A 14,982-nucleotide genomic window follows, 5' to 3' on the forward strand; every position below is an offset into this window, starting at 1 on the left:
GTTAATTTTATCATATCTTTCTGCACTAATTCCACAATGCACACCAAACTAATTTTTTTTTCCTGATGATACCATCTGTTTATTAAAAGTCTGTGCTGTTGCCAAGAGGCAGAGGTCCAGAGAGACGGTGGGAGTTTGGGGGTAGCTCCAGCTACTGCCTCCAGCGGGCAGGGCCAGGCTGACCGGGCACACACCCTGCACCTCGGCATCTGTGGGAGCAGCTGCTGTCCTCACCGCTAGCTGCTAGTCCACCAGGAGAGAGGGCCCAGGCCCAGCTCACTGATGGATCCCACAAGCATGAACGGAGCCTCCTTCTTCGGCAGCTCCTCGCTGGACGACGCGGCCTCGGCCGAGCTGGGCCCCGTCAGGGACGTGTCCACGAAGCTCTCGTCCACCACCCAGAAGCAGATCTCCTCGCCGGTGTCCATGTACAAGTCGTGTGCTCCCTCCTCGGTCTCGCACTCCCACACTCACACCTGCTCGGCCTCGTCGAACTTGGCTGCCTGCTGCAGTGACTCAGGGGGAATGAGGATGTCATCGAAGAACCCTAGAGAGACTTGCACTCCCTCCGGGCTGCAGCCTTTGATCTTGCCGATCAGAATCTCATCCAGGAAGGGGTGGAACACCACGTAGCGAAAAGGGACTTTGGTGTGCGACGCGCTATCCCCTGGGAACACGTAGGCGTCCTCCAGCCAGGTAATTAGGTTGAAAATTAATAATTAAAAAAATGGGGTTTTAGAAGTAAACCACTCTAAGTTGAGGGAAGGAATCTGACACTTGTTACAAGTTTCAAAAGAATAAAGAAATCTGAAAGAAGTATAATACTTTGTCAGGGAAGATAACTGACAGAAAAATGGCATGGTGTCTTATTATCACATATTAATTATTCGCCAGTTCCATCAAAAATTAGTTCTGCAAATAACTGTAATGAGACAAGGAAACGAAAGGGACCCCATGAGAGAAAAAGCTGGTTTTGTTGTTGTTTTTTCTCTGCTTCTTTTCCTGCCTCCATTCTTTTTAGGACCCGCACCCTGCACTTGACTTATCATGAAAATAACCTGTGTCCTTTGTGTAAGAGACAAGGAATTAATGATTCTCTAGAATAAATAACATCTAAGGAAAGACCTGATGAGAATGACCTTATGAAGCTTTCATGCACATATTCCAGACCATTGAGCTAGGCATCTCCAGTCCAAGACCCCTGGTTCGAAGGAATAGAACCAGGGCCCTCGTCTTTGTTGTAACCAGTTCCCGGTTGTGTAAGAGGATACATACATCAGACCACCACCCTCAGTAAAAACCTCAGATCCAGAACAAAGTTGAGACTCAGGATCTTTTCCCTTTTGAGCCTCCTAGATGCTCCTTCCATCTCTGTCTCTGTCTCTCTCTACCTCTCTCTCTATCTATCTATATATATGAGATACATCTCCAATAATCTCTCCTTTCACCTCCTGTTCACTCATGTTTGATTTCCATCCTCTGTGAAGCCATGAACCCTCCTGGCTTGTCTCGTGGAACACCCCCCCCCCCACACACACACAAAACTCAGACTCGGCCTGTTGGCATCAGTATTATAAAAGAACAATTTTAAATAGATCGTTCTTAGCATCTAATGAGGCATAAGATATTTAGCCACGAAAAGGGAGCCTGGAGTAGTCATGAATATTTTTGAAAGATAATGTATTTTATTTATTTGCCTTTAATCTTGCGTAGGGACAAGGACATTGATCATTTTAATTTTCCAGATTTCGTCCTCTCAAACTCATTGTAATAAGTGTTTGCCTGAAGACCTGAAAAGGGAGTTTTCCCCAGAGTAGCCAATGAACAAGTGGTCATTCTGTGATATATTTGTCAAAGCTCATGTTTTCAGATTTACTCTTACCTTATATTGTTTGGTAATTTGTCAGATTCTGAAAATAAAGCAGCAGAATTGAATGCTATCTTCTTGTTACTGTTTTAATCCTAGAAAGGGTAAACACAAAGTTAATGACTAAGCCATAGTCCTGTATCATCCCTATCCCAAGATAAAATGAATCCCCCTCGCCCCCAATTTTCCAAATGCATGTTTATCATTCCAGTTTTAGTTCTTCCCGTAGAGAAATTGGACGAATAGCCCTCGTTTCTCTGTTTAAATAACTGTCCTTTCTTTTAGTAGTTGATTTCTTGAAAAATGCTAGAGTCCTTTGTGGAAGAGACACAAGGTGAATTTTCCAAATGATGCTTTGCTAATACTGAAACAGTTCCAGGAATTATATAGTCTCTAGTTACACAAATTGAACCTGACAAGTCAATCCACAGGATACTCTCTGCCCTGCACTCTTGGATGCTGAATGCTTTTAAAGAAGTAAAGTAGATTGTCTTGGACATGTAAGTAGAGGTCCTGAGCCATCTGTAATCTCTGATCATCCATCAGAATAGCAGCAGCAGTTATCTCTAGTGGCTTTGATTTTACTGCAACGGTGTAAATTTTTCAAATAATGACAGCACTGAGGTTTCTCTTACCTTCTGGGAGACAGTCCTCCTGGGAGAGAAGGAAGGCTAAGTGAGTCATTAAGGTACCCAGGCCCGAGAGCCAAACTCCATGAAGAACACAGAGACTCTATATTTAAAAGAGAGAGAGAGAAAAGAAAGAAAAAGAAAGGGGGGAAAAGAGTCTAAATCTTATAGGAGTCAAAAATACATACAAGAAGTTTTTTTCTTTCTTTTCTTGCTGTGTTACCTCTTGCAGAGGGACCAAAAGAGCTTTTCATCTTAATTTCTTCTTCATCAAAAACCAGGCATTTCAATTTATCATTACAACAAAGTTTCAGATAGGCAAACAGAAGTAGATATGAAGGAAAACATTACATTATGAAACATATCTTGTGGGGAATAAAGTTCCTCTCATTATCACCCCAAACTGTCCACATTTATTCTTTAGCTATAATTTGTCAATGATAATTGATAATAAATGCAATTCCATGACAATGGAGTGGAGCAAATCCCAACAAATGTCCTCTAATTCCTTAAGTAAAGATTAAATAGTATTTAACTGAATCTAAAGTTAGTTTTACTTTATAACTTTACTTGCTTGATGTTTGTTTTTTCAGGGGTCCTACATTAAGTAAATAATTTCTCCAGCTGCACCTGAGTGGCTCAGTCAGTTGATCATCTGACTCTTGATTTCCACTCAGGTCATGATCTCAGGGTGGTGGGATTGAGCTCTTTGCGGGGCTCCACACTCGGCAGGCAGTCCGCTTGTCCCTCTTCTCCTCTGCCCCCTCTCTCTCAAATAAATAAATTAAATCTTTTTAAAAATCATTTCTCAACAGTCACTGTATGCACTTCAAATAATTTTTAAGTTGTTCTGTATCAGTCAAAAAATCGTAATTTGCATATGAAAAATTGAAGTATTCAGTTAGTTGCCATAAATACATCATATGGAATATATAGTAAGAAAAGAAGAATTGGTAAAATGGAAGAAAACGATGGTAACTCATAGAGTCCTCACATTTGCAATTGGTCCAAGGGAATAGGTGCTATTTTCTTCCCATGCTTATCTTGATCTCAACAATAACGTCAGTGACCAAAGCTATCCATATGGTGGAGTGACATAAATCTTCATTAAGTTCAAAGTAATGGAAGTTCTTGTGATCCTGCCATGTTGAACTACTATACTTGTTCATTACTATTTGCCATCAGACATGGTGGTATTAGGAGCCATCGTGGAAAATGCCCTGGGTTACAGCTATACCCCTTCTCCTTTCTGTTAATATCTTTGACTAGTCACTATCAGTTACCCAAAAGAATGTTACAGAAAGCCTGACATATTTTCATCACATGAAAGGTTAATACTCACAAGATGAGTGTTGACTGGAAAAGTATATGAGCTTTATTCAGGAGACCAGCCACCTACGGAGGAGGCAGACTCTTGTCAAAAGACCAAATCCGAGGTTTCTGCATGGCCCAGCCATTTCTACAGGGATTTAAAGCAATTAATCAATAAAAGGAATGCTGTAGATTGTAACTTTTCTTGATTATGTGTAGACTCGATGGTGCCAGCTATAGACATTATCTCAGTCCTCAGAAGTTGTGCAAGAGGGTCTGATTCCTGTTTCATAACATGCAGGAGTGCTCTGTTCTTTCTAGGAAAGAAGGCATGATCAATCGATATAAGATTTAAAGGCCACAAAATTAGCAAGACAGGAAACAACATGTGTTGGAGAGGATGTGGAGAAAGGGGAACCCTCTTACACTGTTGGTGGGAATGCAAGTTAGTGCAGCCACTTTGGAGAACAGTGTGGAGATTCCTGAAGAAATTAAAAATAGAGCTTCCCTATGACCCTGCAATTGCACTGCTGGGTATTTACCCCAAAGATACAGATGTAGTGAAAAGAAGGGCCATTTTTACCCCAATGTTTATTGCAGCAATGGCTACGGTCGCCAAACTGTGGAAAGAACCAAGATGCCCTTCAATGGATGAATGGATAAGGAAGATGTGGTCCATATACACAATGGAGTATTATGCTTCCATCAGAAAGGATGAATACCCAACTTTTGTAGCAACATGGACGGGACTGGAAGAAATTATGCTGAGCGAAATAAGTCAAGCAGAGAGAGTCAAGTATCATATGGTCTCACTTATTTGTGGAGCATAACAAATAACATGGAAGACATGGGGAGATGGAGAGGAGAGGGAGTTGAGGGAAACTTGGAAGGGGAGATGAACCATGAGAGACTATGAACTCTGAAAAACAACCAGAGGGTTATGAAGGGGCGGCGGGGGGGGTGGGGGGGGTGGGAGGTTGAGGAACCAGGTGGTGGGTAATAGGGAGGGCACGTACTGCATGGAGCACTGGGTGTGATGCCAAAACAATGAACACTGTTATGCTGTAAATAAACAAATAAAAATAAATAAATTTTAAAAAAAAAGATTTAAAGGCCAGTAGGTTAAGTGGAAGGGCTGAGGCAGGATCAAGAATATAAAGCATTTTGTTTACCTGTTTGTTCATCGAAATAAATATCCAGCAGGAAGGAGTAAAGGCTGTGTTCACCAGGAAAATTATCCCTCTGTTGACTAAGTAAGTATATTAATTCAGCAAAGTCCAATGTCATAGGGGTAGCAAGGAAAAAAACAAAACAAAACAGAGTGAGTTACTAGGTTTTATTGTGGTGAATGACATTCCCACTTTGACCCATTGTACTTGGATCAATAATCTGATTATCAAGGAAATAGCTTCATGTATTCGTCGCCAATGCAGAGCACAGAACATATCCTAGAGACAATAACCTAATTTAGTAAAGGGCTGACAGCCAGTTGGTCCAAAAACTGAGTCCTCAGTAAGTGACTCCACCATTCCATAAGTTCACCTCCTTCTGTCTGACAAGGTGCATGATAACTCTACTGACTCTCTTGGGTTGAGTTCATCACCTTGCTTCTCTACTTACAGAGTGCCTTGCACCAAAGCATTAGTGCAATATAGCATTGTAATGAATATGGCATCTGTTGAGTCCCAACAGGGTGGTATTAACAGATGCAATCTGGGCAAGGACAAGATAGTGCCTAGAGCAGAGCCTGCACAAATAGGTACTTCTCCGAGAAAGGAAAAAAAATGTATTTCTGAACCTGAAACATGATGACTGACTGATAATCCCAGGTTAGGATGTACTTATCAGGAACATTTTTTCAATTGCAATAAGAACATTTAACAGGAGAGCTAATCTCTTAACAATATTTTAAGAGTGCAGTATGGTATTGATAACTATAAACAGAGTGTTAAACAATGGATCTCTAGAACTTGTTCATCTTGCATAGCTTAAGTACACTGAAACGTATTGAATAACAACTCCCCATTTCCCTCACCCCTTGCTCAGCCCCTGACATCTACATTCTATACTCTAAGCTAGGACACTATTATTTTAGAGCCTTTTATAAGTGGTATCAGATGCTATTTGTTCTGTGACTGGCTTTTCCACTTATTGTAAGGTCTTCGAGGTTCATCCATGTTGTCATATATGGCAGAATGTCCTTCTTCTGTAAGGCTGAATAGTGTTGCATTGCATGAATATATCACATTTTCTTTATCCATTCACCCATCAATGAACATTTAGGTTGTTTCCACATATTTTGGTGACAATCATCAGAAAGTTGTGCACTTAACATTGGCAGTTTCCAGGTGAGTGGTTGAACATCCATGTGTCTAGTTCTATCTCTTCTACCTTGGCTATATTATTGATGAGAATTCATTCAAGGAGCAATGGAGGGAGTGGAGAAGAGTCTGATAATAAATCATTGCCTTCACCAAGTCACTGAGTTGGTACTCCTCATCTGATGTGAATTAATGAGCATTCATTTAGGAAATAAATATTCTCAAGTCATATTACTATTTAAGGAGAAACATCTACAAACAGACTATCTTGTCCATAAACCTTTAATTTTATTGCTTCCAAGTCCCTGGTTATCCAGCTAAACCATTAGCCCACAGGCTAATTTACATGTCGGTGTAAATAAGTGTCCTAGATCATACTCCTGACAATAGAACAACAAGTATGCAGCTTGAAATTATATCCATTAAAAACATTTCCCTGGGGCACCAGGGTGGCTCAGTTGGTTGAGCGTTGGATGCTTGATTTAGGTTCTGATCATGATCTCAAGTTTGTGAGATGGAGCCCCACCACCGGCTCTGCACTGGGAATGGTAGTTCTGGGGATTCTCTCTCTGCCAATCCACCCCACTCTCTCTCCCTCTAAATTAATTAGTTAATTAAATATGAAAAAATAGAACACTTTCCTTACCAGTGTTGTTAGGGAATAATCTTGAATTGAAGGAGAATGGTGCGGTAGTAGTCCATTTCCAGCTGGTATTCACTTTACATGTAGCATCATTTGTAATCCTGGTTCACTTTATTTTTTCTTCAGAAATGTTAATCAGGAATGTCCCACATGATCATTAATGTAGGACGAAATAAATATGGCATGTGACAAGAATAGTTACATTGTAATTAGGAGCCAATTTCCCATAAATTTACTTCTGATCTTAAGATGCATTCCAGTCAGACATCATATATACATATTTCCTTTGGATGACACAGTTGTCTGTAAACCCAACTGTGTGGTGAGTGGACTAGGTATTGCTCAAGATATTAGCCACTTGACCTCCATAGTAGTGTCCAGTTTTCTTCAGGGACCAAGATGGGAGCTCTTTCTTGAAAGGAGAACTTGCATAAAACTTGCTGTCTTTTAAATTCTTAGAAGGCAGCACTTTGATTTTCCAATCAGAATTTGTCACAGTTTCCACAAATCTCAGATACGAGAACTCAGAACATCATTGACTATTTTTATGAGTTCCAAGTGACAATGTTGCTTACTCTGAAGCCTGAATCAGCAGAAGAATGCTGACGTTTTATGGACCAGAGTAAACCTGGGTGTGTCATGCCTGCATACAATGCAATATTACTCGGCCATCAAAAGTATGAAATTTTGCCATTTGTAATGACATTGGTGGAACCAGAGCACATTATGTTAAGTGAACTAGGTCCATCAGAAAAAGAAAAATACCTTATAGTTTTACTCATATTCCAAATTTAAAAAACAAAACAGAAGAACATAGGGGAAGGGAAGGAAAATTGAAATAAAATATAAACAGAGGGAGGCAAGCCTTTAGAGACTCTTAACTCTAGGAAACAAACTGAATGTTTCTGGAGGGGAATGGGATGGTGGGATGAGGTAACTGGGTGATGGGCATTAAGGAGGGCTTGTATTAACCCTTCCATATGCTGTCTACCAGTGACCCATTTGGAACCTAAAGATCCATCCAGACTGAAAGTGAAGGGATGGAGAAGCATCTTTCATGCCAATGGACCTCAAAAGAAAGCTGCAGTAGCCATTCTAATATCAGATAAATTAGATTTCAAACTAAAGACTACGGTCAGTGATAAAGAAGGACACTACATCATTCTTAAAGGGTCTATCCACCAAGAAGATCTAATGATTGTAAATATTTAAGCCCCCAATACCAGAGCAGCCAACTTCATAAGACAACTGTTCATCAAGATGAAGAGTCATATTGATATGAATACATTAATAGTATAGGGTCTTAACATGCCAATCTCAATAATGGACAGACCATCCAAGCAGAAAATCAATAAAACTACAAAAGCATTGAATGACACATTGGACCAGATGGGCCTCATAGATAAATTCAGAACATTCTACCCTAAAACAACAGAATACTCATTCTTCCAGAGCATACATGGACCTTTCTCCAGAATAAACCACATACTGGATCACAAATCAGGGCTCAACTGATGCCAAAAGATTGAAATTATTCCCTGAATATTCTTAGACCACAATGCTTTGAAACTGGAACTCAACCACAAGAAAAAGCTTGGAAGGAATTCAAACACTTCGAAGCTAAAGACCAACCCGCTTAAGAATGTTTGGATCAATCAGGAAAACAAAGAAGAACTTAAACAACTCATGTAAACCAATGAGAATGAAGACACTTCAGTCCAAAACCTATGGGATATGACAAAGGCGGTCCTAAGGGTGAAATACATAGCCATCCAAGCCTCATTCAAAACAAGTTGAGCAATCCAGAATATACCAGCTTTCTTTATACATTAAAGACCTGGATAATTAACAACAAATTAAGCCAACCCCACCCACAAGAAGGGAAATAATCAAAATTTGAGCAGATGTCAATGAGTTAGAAACTAGAGATACAGTAGAACACATCAACTGTATCTAGAAGCTGGTTACTTGAAAGAATCAATAAGATCGACAAACCACTGGCCAAACTAATCCAAAAGAAAAGAAAGATGACCCAAATTAATAAAATTATGAGTGAAAAGGGAGAGATCATGACTACCACCAAGGAAATAGAGACAATCATCAGAAATTATTCTCAACAGTTATATGCCAATAAGTTGAGCAGCCTAGAAGAAATGGATGCATTCCTGGAAACTTATCAACTTCCAGGACGGAGTCAGGAAGAAATTAACAGCCTGAATAGACCAATATCTAGTAACGAGATTGAAGTAGTGATCAAAAACCTCCCAAAAAACAAGAGTCCAGGACCTGATGGATTCCCTGAAGAATTCTACCAAACATTCAAAGAGGAAATAATACCTATGCTCCTGAAGTTGTTTCAAAAAAATAGAAACAGGAGGAAAGCTTCTAGGCTCTATGAAGCCAGGATTACCCTGATCCCCAAAGAAGGCAAAGACCTCACCAAAAAGGAGAATTTCATACCCATATCCCTGATGAAAATGGATGCCAAGAGGGGAGGAGTCAAAATGGCAGAGAAGTAGCAGGCTGAGACAACATCAGGTAGCAGGAGATCAGCTAGATAGCTTATCAAACCATTCTGAATCACTACAAATCCAACAGGGCGAAGAGAAGAAGAACAACAATTCTAGAAACAGAAAATCAACCATTTTATGAAAGGTAGGACCGGTGGAGAAGTGAATCCAAAGTAAGGGGAAGATGGACAGCGGGGGGAGGGGCCAGCCCCTGACAAGTAGCGAAGCAATGGAACACAAAATCAGAACTTTTAAAAGTCTGCTCCACTAAGGAACATCATTCCAGAGGGTAAACTGGGGTGAGGCACACATGGGGACAGCGTGGCCTCAGGTCCCACAGGGTCACAGAAGGATTGGGGCTGTCTGAGTTTCACAGAGCTCACAGGTATTAGAGTAGGGAAGCTGGCTACAGAGACAGAGCCAAAGAGTGAGCTCTCAACTCGGGGTTACCTTGAACCATAATCCATGGCACAGGCCTCTGCTCTGTGAGTGAGGGCCCACAAGATCTGGGGAGACCCCCTAGAAGAGCTCAGGGATCTGCAGGTTTTGGAGACTCCAGGCGGAGCTGTGTGCCAGAGACAGAGACTCTTGGTCACAGGCTGGGTGAGCATGGAGTGCGGCCATGGGTCAGGGAGACGGGAGGGATTGAGCGATTTTTCTCCAAGGGCGCACTGAGGAGTGAGGCCTTGAGCTCTCGGCTCCTTCAGGCCACAGGTTGGGAGGCCACCATTTTCATTCCTGTCCTCCAGAACTCTACAGAAAGCATTCGGTGAACCAAAGCTCCCGAAAGTGAACCTAAGCAGATTACTTATCCTGGACCCTGGTAAGAGCAGTGCAACTCTGCCTTGGACAAAGACACTTGAATATCACTACAACAAGCCCTCCCCCAGATGATAAACAAGAAATCCAGCCAAGACCAAGTTCACTTACCAAGGAGAACAGCGGAATTCCATAGGAAGAGAAAGCAAAGCATGGAATTCATGGCTTTCTCCCCATGATTCTTTAGTCTTGCAAAGTTAATTAATTCTTTTTAATTTTATTTTTTCTTCTGCTAATTTTTTAAACTTATGCCCTTTCCTCTTCTAACGTTTTTTAACTAGTTTATCTTAACAATACCTTTCATTTAAAAAAAAAAGTCTTTTTTGAAACTTCATTATTATAGTCATATTTTATCCTTCATTGTATCTAACTTTATTTTTGTATACACATAGGGTTTTTCCTTCTAAAAAATTTGGGGTACAACTTATTCTAATATATGAAAGTACACCCTAAATCTAGCATCAGGCTTGTTTTAGTCTATAGTCCAAGCAAATTTTCTCCACTTTCTTTTTCTTTATTCTTCCAACCAACTTATCTTAAAAACTCCTTTTTAAGAAATTAATTTTTTTAATCTTTATAGTCATATTCCATCCTTCATTGTCTTTGCGCTTATATATGTTTTTCATTCTTTAAAATTTGGGGAGGTAATTTCTTCTAACAGACCCAAATACTCCCAAAATTAAGTGGGTGACCCTGTTCTAATCAGCAGTCTAATATATTTTTTTTCTTTTTTGTATTTTTCTTTCTTTGTTTTCATTCCTTTTTTCTGAACTTCTTTTTACCCCCTTTCTCCCCACCACAATTTGGGGTCTCCTCCGATTTGATTAAAGCATATTTTTCTGGGGTCTTTGCCACTATTTTAGTATTTTATTCACTCCTTGACACATTATTATCTGGATAAAATGACAAGGTGGTAAAACACACCAAAACAATAAACAAAAAAAACAAAAAACAAAAAAAAGCAAGAGGCAGTACCAAAGGCTAGGGACCGAATCAATACAGACATTGGTAATATGTCAGATCTAGAGTTCAGAATGATGATTCTCAAGGTGCTAGCCAGACTTGAAAAAGGCATGGAAGATATTAGAGAAACCCTGTCCAGAGAAATAAAAACCCTTTCTGGAGAAATAAAAGAACTAAAATCTAAACAAGTTGAAATAAAAAAAAAAAGCTATTAATGAGTTACAATAAAAAATGGAGGCTCTTACTGCTAAGATAAATGAGGCAGAAGAGAGAATTAGTGATATAGACCAAATGACAGAGAAGAAAGAAGCTGATCAAAAGAGAGACAAACAACTACTGGATACTGAGGGGAGAATTCGAAGAAAAGTGATACCATAAGATGACACAACATTAGAATAATTGGGATTCCAGAAGAAGAAGAAAGAGAGAAGGGTGCAGAAGGTATATTACAGAGAATTACTATAGAGAATTTCCCTGATATGGCAAAGGAAACAAGCATCGAAATCCAGGAGGTGCAGAGAACCCCCCTCAAAATCAACAAGAATAGGTCCACACCCCAACATCTAATAGTCAAATTTACAAGTCTTAGCAACAAAGAGAAAATCCTGAAAGCAGCCCAGGAAAAGAAGTCTGTAACATAAAATGGTAAAAACATTAGATTGGCAGCAGACTTATCCACAGAGACCTGGCAGGCCAGAAAGAACTGGCATGATATATTCAGAGCACTAAATGAGAAAAACATGCAGCCAAGAATACTCTATCCAGCTAGACTATCATTGAAAATAGAAGGAGAGATAAAAGGCTTTCAGGACAAACAAAAACTGAAAGAATTTGCAAACACCAAACCAGCTCTACAGGAAATATTGAAAGTGGGCCTCTAAGCAAAGAGAAACCCTAAAGTAGTAGATCAGAAAGGAACAGAGACAATACACAATAACAGTCACCTTACAGACAATACAATGGCACTAAATGCATATCTCTCAATAGTTACCCTGAATGTTAATGGACTAAATGCCCCCAATCAAAAGACACAGGGTACCAGAATGGATAAAAAAACAAAACCCATCTATATGTTGACTAATAGAAACTCATTTTAGACCCAAAGACACCTCCAGATTTAAAATGAGGGGTGGAGAACAATTTTCCACACTAATGGACATCAGAAGAAAGCTGGGGTGGCAAACTTTATATCATATCAATTAGATTTTAAGCCAAAGGCTATAATAAGAGATGAGGAAGGACACTATATCATACTCAAAGTATCTGTCCAACAAGAATATCTAACAATTTTAAATATCTATGCCCCTAACATGGGAGCAGCCAACTATATAAACCAATTAATAACAAAATCAAAGAAACACATCAACAATAATAAAATAATAGTAGGGGACTTTAACACTCCCCTCACTGAAATGGACAGATCATCCAAGCAAAAGATCAACAAGGAAATAAAGGCCTTAAATGACACATGGGACCAGATGGACATCACAGATATATTCAGAACATTCCATCCCAAAGCAACAGAAAACACTTTCTTCTCTAGTGCACATGGAACATTCTCCAGAATAGATCACTTCCTGGGTCCTAAATCAGGTCTCATCTGATATCAAAAGACTGGAATCATTCCCTGCATATTTTCAGACCACAATGCTCTGAAGCTAGAATTCAATCACAAGAGGAAATTTGGAAAGAACCCAAATACAAGGAGACTAAACAGCATCCTTCTAAAGAATGAATGGGTCAACCAGGAAATTAAAGAAAAATTGAAATAAAATCATAGAAACAAATGATAATGAAAACACAATTGTTCAAAATCTGTGGGACAAAGAAAAGGCAGTCCTGAGTGGAAAATATATAGTGATACAAGCCTTTCTTAAGAAACAAGAAAGGTCTCAAGTATACAACTTAACCCTACACCTAAAGGAGCTGGAGAAAGAACAAGAAAGACACCCTAAACCCAGCAGGTGAAGAGAAATCATAAATATCAGAGCAGAAATCAATGAAATAGAAATCAAAAGAACATGAGAACAAATCGAAAAAATTAGGAGCTGGTTCTTTAAAAGAATTAATAAGATTGATAAGCCCCTGGCCAGACGTACCAAAAAGAAAAGAGAAAGGACCCAAATTAAAAAAAAATCATGAATGAAAGAGGAGAGATCACAACCAACACCAAAGAAATGCAGACAATTATAAGAACATACTATGAGCCACTCTACGCCAACAAATTTGACAATCTGGAAGAAATGGATGCATTCCTAGAGACATATAAACTACCACAACTGAACCAAGAAGATATAGAAAACCTAAACAGACCCATAACCAGTAGGGAGATTGAAACAATCATCAAAAATCTCCCAACAAATAAGAGCCAAGGGCCAGACGGCTTCCCAGGGGAATTCTACCAAACATTTAAAGAAGAACTAATTCCTATTCTCCTGAAATTCTTCCAAAAAATTAGAAATGGAAGGAATACTTCCAAACTCATTTTATGAGGCCAGCATCACCTTGATCTCAAAACCGACAAGGATCCCATCAAAAAAGAGAACTACAGACCAATATCCTTGATGAACACAGATGCAAAAATTCTCACCAAAATACCAGCCAATAGGATTCAACAGTACATTAAAAGGATTATTCACCACAAACAAATGGGATTTATTCCAGGGCTGCAAGGTTGGTTCAACATCCACAAATAAATCAATGTGATACATTTCTTTTACATTAGTAAAAGAAAGAACAAGAAGCATATGATCCTCTCAATAGATGCTGAAAAAGCATTTGACAAAGTACAGCATCCCTTCCTGATCAAAACTCTTCAGAGTGTAGGGATAGAGGGCACATACCTCAATATTATCAAAGCCATCTATGAAAAACCCACCGCAAATATCATTCTCAATGGAGAAAAACTGAGAGCTTTCCCGCTAAGATCAGGAACACGGCAGGGGTGTCCATTATCACCACTGATATTCAACATAGTACTAGAAGTCCTAGCCTCAGCAATCAGACAGCAAAAGGAAATTAAACGCATCCAAATTGGCAAAGAAGTCAAACTATCACTCTTTGCAGATGATATGATACTGTATGTGGAAAACCCAAAAGACTCCACTCCAAAACTGCTAGAACTTGTACAGGAATTCAGTAAAGTGTCAGGATATAAAATCAATACACAGAAATCAGTTGCATTTCTGTACACCAACAACAAGACAGAAGATAGAGAAATTAAGGAGTCAATCCCATTTACAATTGCACCCCAAACCATAATATACCTAGGAATAATCCTAACCAAAGAGGCAAAGAATCTATACTCAGAAAACTATAAAGTACTCATGAAAGAAATTGAGGAAGACACAAAGAAATGGAAAAATGTTCCATGCTCCTGGATTGGAAGAATAAATATTGTGAAAATATCTATGCTACCTAAAGAAATCTACACGTTTAATGCTATCCCTATCAAAATCCCATCCATTGTGCAATAGATGTTTCTAATATCAGTTGCTTTCAAAATAATGTAGAAATCCATGTTTTGCACATTCAGAATGGCCTGAACCAGATGGGAAGCCTGCAGGCCTTCACCACGAGGGACACCAACAGAGACTGAGAAACAACCTTTCCTGTTTCAGCTGCACAGGACACTAGTGTTCCTTCACCTGGGCTTCCATCACCAAATGACCCACATGCTGGAAAACAAGGGAACTGTGCATCTCCAGCGAAGACACCAGAACATGCTGTTGTGTTCCTTGAACCGCCACTCCTGACCAGCATTCTGTTTATTTTTCTTTCTATGATTCAGCTTCAGTAGCATCACTTATGTTACATGATTATTGGCAAGTATTTTTCACCCAAAACTGTCTGAAGGTAAGATGCTTTCACGGAAGAGTATGCAGACCCCTTTATCAACATGCATGAATTCAGTCAACAG

At 39.5% G+C, this 14,982-nt stretch overlaps 1 pseudogene; it reads right to left on the reverse strand.

Moving 5' to 3' along the window:
- Window positions 1-236: 236 nt before the first annotated feature.
- On the reverse strand, window positions 237-710 carry LOC123946411 (annotated as a pseudogene).
- Between the last annotated feature and the right edge of the window lie 14,272 nt (window positions 711-14,982).

This window comes from Meles meles, chromosome 7, assembly GCF_922984935.1.
Source record: "Meles meles chromosome 7, mMelMel3.1 paternal haplotype, whole genome shotgun sequence".
Classification (NCBI taxonomy): Eukaryota; Metazoa; Chordata; class Mammalia; order Carnivora; family Mustelidae; genus Meles; species Meles meles.